We start from the raw sequence: 8,434 nt of genomic DNA on the forward strand, positions 1-8,434 counted from the left end.
CCCAATTGCTCATTTGTGAAGTTTAGGAACCCACTGGCAGATCAACGTGTTATTAGTGCAAATTACCCAGTCACCTGGAACCCCAGCTCTTTGTTCCAAGAAAGATTAAAGGGCCGGAGGGACCCCCAAAAATTGAACCATGAAATGTCATTAGCTAAATTGTGATCCTCACAGCTCCCAGAACTAATTATAGAGCTAGGAGTGGCTGGGGCCAGACCCCTCTGATATAAAAAGATTTTATGAAAGGCAAAGTGTCGGGGGGAGGCCACAGTAATGCTCACCCTAGTATATTCCTTTCAATTATTTACAGTAGTAGACACTGGTGGTGAACCTATATAGAGCCTGGAATCCAGTGAGGTCACACAGGCGTTCTGGAAGCTAAGGAGGCCATGTGGAATCTGGGACACAATGAGGCAATGGTTCAGCTGCCCCAGCATTCCACACCTCCCAGGGTCCTCTCTCTGCTCCCTTCCCCCGGGCACCCAAGTCAAGAGCACAGACCCCATGGTGAAGACAGCTTCATCCCTGTCCAGGATTTGCAACCATATTCCTCCCGTCAAGTGTTTTAATAATATATTTACCTTACTCTCCTAACTGACCCCAGTGGGAGAATGAGTGCTGGAAATCCAAAGGTCACAGCAGGTCATGACAGAGGAGTGCCACATACAGGTCATATAAGTGTCCTTTGACTGTTGGAAAGAGCATAAGCAAAAGGTCTGTATCCCCTTTTGGATCCAGGAGCTCTTTCTCATTACCCAGCATCCCTTGTGTTAATTAGGATGCATCCTCCTAATTAATTACCTATTCCTGGATAATACAGTGCAGTCAATGGTCTAAACCACCAAGGCTTGCCCAGTGGAACTGTAATGCATAATCCTCAGGCCTTCCTCAGCCCAATCGGCCTACCATGCATGTGACAGGTGGTGGAGGCACAATATGGAGAAGCCTCCTAACGGACTAGTTAGCAGGCTTTGCCATAAGCAAAAAGACAGGGTTTTAATATTGCAAACCACTCCATGTTTGACTCTGTCACATGTGGTCATAGTCTTCTCTTTCCTCTTTTTCCCTTGCCCCCACTCTGTATATGCGTGTGTGTGTGTGTGTGTGTGTGTGTGTGTGTGTGTGTGTGTGTGTGTAGGTAAGAGAACAATCTGAGGTATAGGTCCTTGACTTCTATCTTGAGACAGGGCTCCTTATTGTTTGCCTCTTTAATCCCAACTTTTTGTGCAACTGGGTCCCTACACTTATATGACAAGTGCTTTAGCCATTGATACTTTTCTCCAACCCAAGCATCCTTTTGTTTGTTTACATCAATGACACATGTCCCTTGGAACACTGACACTAGACACACATTTAGTAAAAGAACAAAATAGACTACATGAAATAATCTCTTTTCATTCCTGACCCAGTTTTGCATACTTAAGAACTGTCTTGACCCGCAGGGTAGGGGAGAAGTTATAAAGAATGAATGGTGGAGATAGGCAGGCCCCTGCATCATTGCCTCAGAGCAATTTAGTTCCCCTACGGGTGGTAGGGCCAGGGAACATCTAGTGTGCCTCCAACATGCTCTTGAGAGTTCTAATCAATCAGCCATGGTGGGCCAAATGACAGTTAACTTTGTAAATAATTTCAAGTGGCCAAACATACATGCAATGCATATGTGCATACAACATGTAAGCCCTTCATGTAGGAGTCTTGGCCATGTGTGTTCATCATTGGGAAGTTATCCAACAGAGAGAGCTGGCCGGTATGACCAGATTCCTTGCTAGTAGCAGATCATGTCCATATTCCTACGTGGCCAAAGACAAAGGTTTAAAGGTCCTACGTTTCTATTTTCACGAATGAAGTATTTGTTTTTTCATATGGCAACTCTCTGTTTCTACCTACTCTCCTTTTTTTTTTTTTTAATCTCTACCCCAAGCTCTTATCTCTGAAGTCAAATCACTAACCATGTTGCTGTCTTCTAATGTGATGGTCATTCAGCATTTTAGAAAAAGAAGATTCCCATGATTGCAGCCTGGCCAGACAGGCAGCTTCAGGAACCAGATGCCTCGGATGAGAGTTTAGGACTTCCCTCAAGTCTGGCATTTGATGGCATTTTGTCATTCCAGTCACTGAGGCAGAAAATCAGCAACAGAACAGCACAGCCTGGCTCATTCCATTTTGCTCTTCTAAGCACTGTCTCCAGAATCATTAAGCCCTGGGATTGCTCTGCTGATGATTCTCTGCCATGTTGCCCATAAACAATATCTCATTCCTCAATGGACAGCTACCACTCTGGTGCAGGGGCCAGTGTACCCTCTCCTGCTGACTCTGCAGTGGTCTTTTATCTGTTCCTCTCTAGTTTAACTTAATTCTTTCTTTTAGTATTCTATCAAGACACAACATTGATCATGTCCCTGCCTCTAGTTAAATGGTTTGAGACTTTTTTGCCTGGACCCTTCCCTCAAACTCCTCATAACAGAGATTCAACCTGATATTCAGAATCTCCACCTACCCCCTCCTTACCCTCCAACCCTGTACTGAATGTTTTTCTTTTCTTTTACTCCATATTCTAGTCATGGAAGTACATCTCCTGCATCTACACCACCTCCTGAAAGGCCGCCAAGTGATCCCTACTTGGGAAAATTGTACAAATTGTTCAAGATCTATAGAGGTTGTCTCTCCTCTGACGGATTCCCAGGTCAACTCACTGTCCTGCCTATATGGTCTCCCCCAGTTTGAAACAGCACAACCATTTGAGCTGTCCATGTGCATTTAACACAGTCTACCTTGTGTTACTCTTTGCAAAATCCTTTGTTTTCTACGGTGAGAGCCATGTCCCTAAGCATCAGCATCATGCATTATTCATGGTGATTTCTTTCAGGGAGCTTGCCCTATCTCTTTGCAGGGTAGTTGCCCTATAAATATATGGGCCACTGGATTGAATCTAGTGTAGGCTAGCATGAAAATTTAACCAGGCTATCATCCAGAGTGGGAATCAAAAGTAGATTGGACTTTCTTGAAATGTGATCAGGCACATCTCTTAAATAATAGGCTTTCCTGGAAAAAAATAAAGGGAGGAAGAAGGATGCATGTTATCTGCAAAATGAACAGTCACCACATCTCAGATCTCAGCCAGTTTGTCCATCTTAAAAAAAAATCTGAGAACACTGTCCAAATGGCAAACTGGAAGCTTCTGGTTTGAGGGTTTGCACAGAAAGGCTCCGTGCTTCTGGGGCTACATTTACCAACTGTTTTGTGACTCCTTCCACTAATCAGAAATCTGCGCTAGAAAACGACACCAGGCGTATGTCACAGAGGTTGGCCTGCTCTCCTGCATGCTGGTGCCTCCCACGCCCTTTGATCTTCTGTGTCCATTGTCCCCTGAAAGCAATCCTTTCCCTTCGGTAGTTTTCCTCCTGGATCACCTGATACTTCCAAGCAGCCAGGTGTTCCTTTCAGAATCGAGAAGCTGATAACCTGTGCTTTGGGATCTGACCTTCAGCCATGTTCTTTGCCATGGATGTAGGGGTAGGATTCTTCCCACTGTGTGTGAAAGCCGATCAAACTTGTCTATCATCAAACCAAGGAGGGTACCAGACAGGACGGACATAACAGAAGCAATGGGAGAATAAGTAAATTAACCCTATGATAGAATTATCCTGAGGTAGAATCTCACTTTAATGGGCGAGTTTGGGATTGACAGGAAATAAAGGAAAGCTAATTAGTGCTATTCCACTGCAGATGTCAAGGGAGTGGTTACCTTCACAGGTTTGCCATAAACACTTTGTTACACAAGCTATATTTTATAGGTCTTCTGTGCCTTACACTATGCCTTAGCCGAGAATTGAAGATAAATACACCTTGTGGATGGACCACTCCTACAACTGTTTCTGAAAGGGACATTTTCTTAGCTTTTACACCTGATCTCTCTCACTAATTAAAATAGCCAATTAAAAATAGTGGCTCAGAATGTGATTACTCACTACAGTCCTGTTCATTACTCAGTGGACGAGTTGGCATGCTGCCATTCTCCAGATATTTGGGGATCAAAAGATTTGTGGTCCAGACCAGAGAGTATAAGTGATTCAACAGATAGTATTTGGGGATAGAAAGTCCTCAGCTGGGGACAAACTTCATAGAAACATAGAAAATGTTTATTTCCAGGGTTGGCAAACAAATTGATAAATGTCCTTTAAAAAAACACGTATTTTGCCTAAATCTATCTTGATTTCAACTGGCTTCTCTAGATCTAAAGAGGTATAAAAATGCACAGCTGGGGTCTCTTACACATTCCTGTAATTCAAATGGACAAAATATAAACACCACCACAACAGATCAACCCCTGAGAGCTACGGCAGTGGGATGATGCAAAGGGAAGCAAAGGAGGCCTGAAGCTTGGCTTGAATTCCTGACCTGTTTTGGGGGGGCTTCATCTAAGTAACAACTTATTCCTCCATGTTTCCCAGAACAGACAGCCTTCCTGTGGCTTAGGGAAGGCCTGTCCTTAAGTGTGTTCACAGTAAATAGGCACAATCTCAGGTTGACAGTCAATGCATTGTCTAGTCATCTTAGACAGAGGGATGGCTGTGGGTCAACATCCACATTGAGGAACACATACTGCATTTGCCCAAAGTTCTTCAGATTCCTCTAGTCTCAATTCAGGCCAGAGCATATCTGTAACCTTTGTTTAGCTGGTCCTTGGTCCTACCACCCCAGGACCAGAAGCAAAACATAATTAATACACTGGTTCAGGCATCTTCCAGTCCATGTTGCAATCGATATATGGGATGATGGACGTTCAGGTTTAAAACGTCTTTCAAGTTGGTGTGCGGGCAGCAAAGTTTACTGCTAGATGCAACAGGGCTCAGAAATCGCATCTCTGCCAGCAAGCTAAGAGTGCTGGTTTGTCCCTCCAATGGATCCAGTGAAGTGCCCAGCATAGGATTTCTCCCATGCATGGATGAAGAAGAGAATCTGGAACCTGAACAACTGTGCTGGCTGTAACTGTTTATTAACTGTATGATTTTGAGCAATTGTTTTCTTTATTTGAAGAAAACGAACCTAATACCCACTTCACCCTGGCATGAAGATTAAGTGGGATAATGCTTGCAGAAGCACTTGGGAGCTGGCGAAGAATGCTCCCAGTGAGCACCCCCCACCCCTCCCCTCCCCGAGCACCCCCCTCCCCTTCCCAACCCTCCTGCATCTACTTAACCCACTCTCTAGGAGCTAGAGTCAGATTCCGACCGTATGGAATTATCCTCAGCGCAGCAGATGGGTTTACAAGTGTCTTGGTCTCTTCGTGTAATTAGCAGCCAAGGAGTCTAAATCTTGCATTGTTTACATGGAGAGTGTTTCTTGCCTGTTCCCACGTCATACCATCTGAAACTGTTACCTTTTATAACTGGTGAGTGCAGTTCTTTAACTTTGTGGGATCCTCCGCATACAAACTCCGCTGGAGTAAGTTCCTTACTGTGGATGGCTAGTGCTCCATGAGCTGAGCTCTACGGCGTACAGAAGTTTCTTAGTTCATATTCACTGCTTGAATCATGCTTTATGAATCCTTCTGAAACACGGAAGACAGAAACCACCTTTCTGTTTATGAGTGGAGAAACTGAGGCACAACCTGTGGTTGATGTTGTAAGAGGACAAATCGCTCAAGCCAAGCAGAGTGTCTTACGCTTATAATCCCAACACTTGAGAGGCTGAAGAGAGGGGGTTACCATAAGTTTGAGAGCATCCTGGGAAACATAGTGTATTTATTGCTAGCCTGGGCTTCCGAATGAGACCCTTTATAAAACAGCCAAGCAAGCAAACAAACAAAATCACATGGCTTGTGGGATTCCCAATGGGAAGCTCCTTTTCTCGGGCTGAGTAGTCCTTTCTCCAGAGCAGAATAGCATCCAAACCAGGAGTGTCAAGAGACATGTGCACCTCACGGCAAGAAAATGAAGATCCAGTGGGGAGAAATGAGTTTCAGATGCTTCCCTGAGGCCATTGTGCCTGGGCCATTATCCTGTGGCATCCATGTGGAGTTGTCTGTGCATGTGTCACGTGTGCCGGAGAGATGGCTGACACGGGAGTTTGAGAGACTGCCCAGATCTCAAGGAACTCGGTCAGAAAGCGGGGAACACACAGGGTACTTTAAACACCCAAAGGTGATCCACCACCAGTACCACAAATCCTCCCCTTTGATGGGAAGCCTGACCTCCTTACTAAGGTCCCAAAGTATTAGCCAAAGCTTGATTTGGGTCCAAGCCCCTTTGTTAAATGATCACATTCTCACTTCCCACAGCGGTTGCCGGAATTGGTTTAGCTTCCTGGAGGGACTTCCTTAGTCTTCAGTGAGTACGTGGGTATGTTAGTAAGCCTTCCCTTACTGTGATGAATAGCTGAACAGTGAAATGATTGTTTCATGCCAGGAGCATGTGGCAAATGAAAATGCCCCCACCCCCACCTCCATGGAGAAAGAAAGAGGAAGGGTGTACCTCTGAATCTCACTATCCTCTCAGTAAGCCAAAGAACTCCCAGTAGGCTCCACTTTCTTAAGGTTCTGACATCTCCCAACAGCACTACACTGTGGACCAAGCTTTTATCACATGGGCCATTGAGGGACACATAATATTCACAGTGGAACACTGAGGATAAGAAAAGAGTAGAGAAATTTATGCTCTTCAGTAGTATTTTTCATGAGCTGTACAGTCTTCTTCGCAGATGATATCTTCTTGGAATGGCTTTCAATTCCTTCTTAATTAGCCATGAAAAGACTTCTTTTAGTCTTTCTTCTGTAGAGGAATTAGCTGTTGAACTTGAGTGGTTGAGGAGGTTGTGCCTTCTCCCCCAGCATCTCTGGGAAGGAGAGTTATGACCAAGTCCTACATGCCTTCACAGGGCATTCATTCTGTTCTCACAAGAACTGACCTATCAAGGCAAGGCGAGCATCTTGGTACTGCAGGTACTGGTGCCCTGTTCGCCTTCCTCTCAGACAGAGGTTTAGCATCAGATTGTTCACAAGGGATCCACGAACTAGAATGAGAACCTTAAACATGCAACCTCCTTATACTGTCCTGAGTGAAGTGAAAAGTAGTATGGAGCGCCTCTACTGTTCTAATACTCAGCCAGCTAAAGCAGCAAGATGAGTTGCCGTGGCTGTATAGTGTAGACACTTCACCAAAGCCATCTAGTCCACAGGAAAACCACAGTGAGGAGGATTCTAGGTCTGTCACCCAACATGAAACCAAACCTAGAGAATGGAACACAATGTAAAAGGTTCTTATGGGAATGGATCTTGCAAACCCCTAATAACAGCATGTGGCAGGCAGTGCTGGCTGGTCCAATCTCCATGGCCCTTCAGCATGGCATTTGGAAAAAGCAGAAGAAAGCTCAGGCTCTGAGAACTTACTCTTTGGCATACCCTCTTATGACCTTGCCTGAGCTAACTTGGAAATCTGTACCTGGCCTGTCTCCTGGAAGACTGCATTAGTTAAAAATGTATGGGGACAACTAGAAATGCTTGCTAGCTGTCAGCGATTTTATCCCATGCCGTGTGAACATATAAACATGGTCCAATAAAATAGAGAATGGCAAAGGTCATTATAGAGAACAGGGTCACATGACATGAATCATGAAGGTACAAAAGCTGAAAGGTGAAGGGGTTAGCCTTGCCCTTGGTTCTCCACTGTCCAGTGGGCTAACCTGGGCTAATCATGTCTTTCTCAGGTCCTTCATCTGTTGACAGCTCCTTGCCTGCTGCATGTAGAAAATCCATAAGGGGCGAACACCAGCCCACATGTCTAAGGGTTCTGACAGGATGGAGCTCTGAGATTTTTCATTTTTGGCTTTTCAATGTCCACTCTCCACAGCCCATCACTATACTTTTTAATTCTTTGACAAATACACACACACACACACACACACACACACACACACACACACAGAGTCATTTTCACCTCCCATCATCCTCTTCTCTCTCCCACTGAAACTCTTCTCCTCAACAAGCCCCCTTCTTCTCTGACAGTTTTATTTTTGACCCACTCAGTTAAGTTTGCTTGCACGGGCATGAGTGGAGGGTTACCTACTAGAACAGACTATCAGTGTCAATGTCACTGAAGAAAATGACATCTTCTCCTCCGGCACCCATAGACTGCTCATTGTCCCCCAGTGAGGGCTGGGACCTCACACGCCCCTCACTCATGAATGATGAAATGGTGACAGGTCCAGTCTTGTGTAGGTCTCCTGCAGGTGATAACAGCTACAGTGAGTGAGTGAGCGAGCGAGCGAGCGAGTGAGCGAGCGAGTGGAGCGGCGGCTATGTCCTGTCTAGATGACACTGCTTCCCAGGACTCCTCCCCAGCCTCTGCTCTCACATTCCTCCTTCAGCGTTCTTCAGATGTCTTGTTTAAGGTCGAACACTCCACAGTCTCTTGTTCTGGGCACTCTGACCAGCCGT

At 45.2% G+C, this 8,434-nt stretch overlaps 1 long non-coding RNA gene across 1 annotated transcript; it reads left to right on the top strand.

Annotated features, from left to right (window-relative positions):
* The first annotated feature begins 480 nt into the window (after positions 1-480).
* On the top strand, positions 481-3,944 carry LOC143272188 (uncharacterized). Its single transcript, XR_013049625.1, has 2 exons — positions 481-714; positions 2,559-3,944. It is a non-coding gene; the product is annotated as an uncharacterized LOC143272188 (long non-coding RNA).
* The last annotated feature ends 4,490 nt before the right edge of the window (positions 3,945-8,434 follow it).

Source organism: Peromyscus maniculatus, chromosome 3 (genome assembly GCF_049852395.1).
Source record: "Peromyscus maniculatus bairdii isolate BWxNUB_F1_BW_parent chromosome 3, HU_Pman_BW_mat_3.1, whole genome shotgun sequence".
Classification (NCBI taxonomy): Eukaryota; Metazoa; Chordata; class Mammalia; order Rodentia; family Cricetidae; genus Peromyscus; species Peromyscus maniculatus.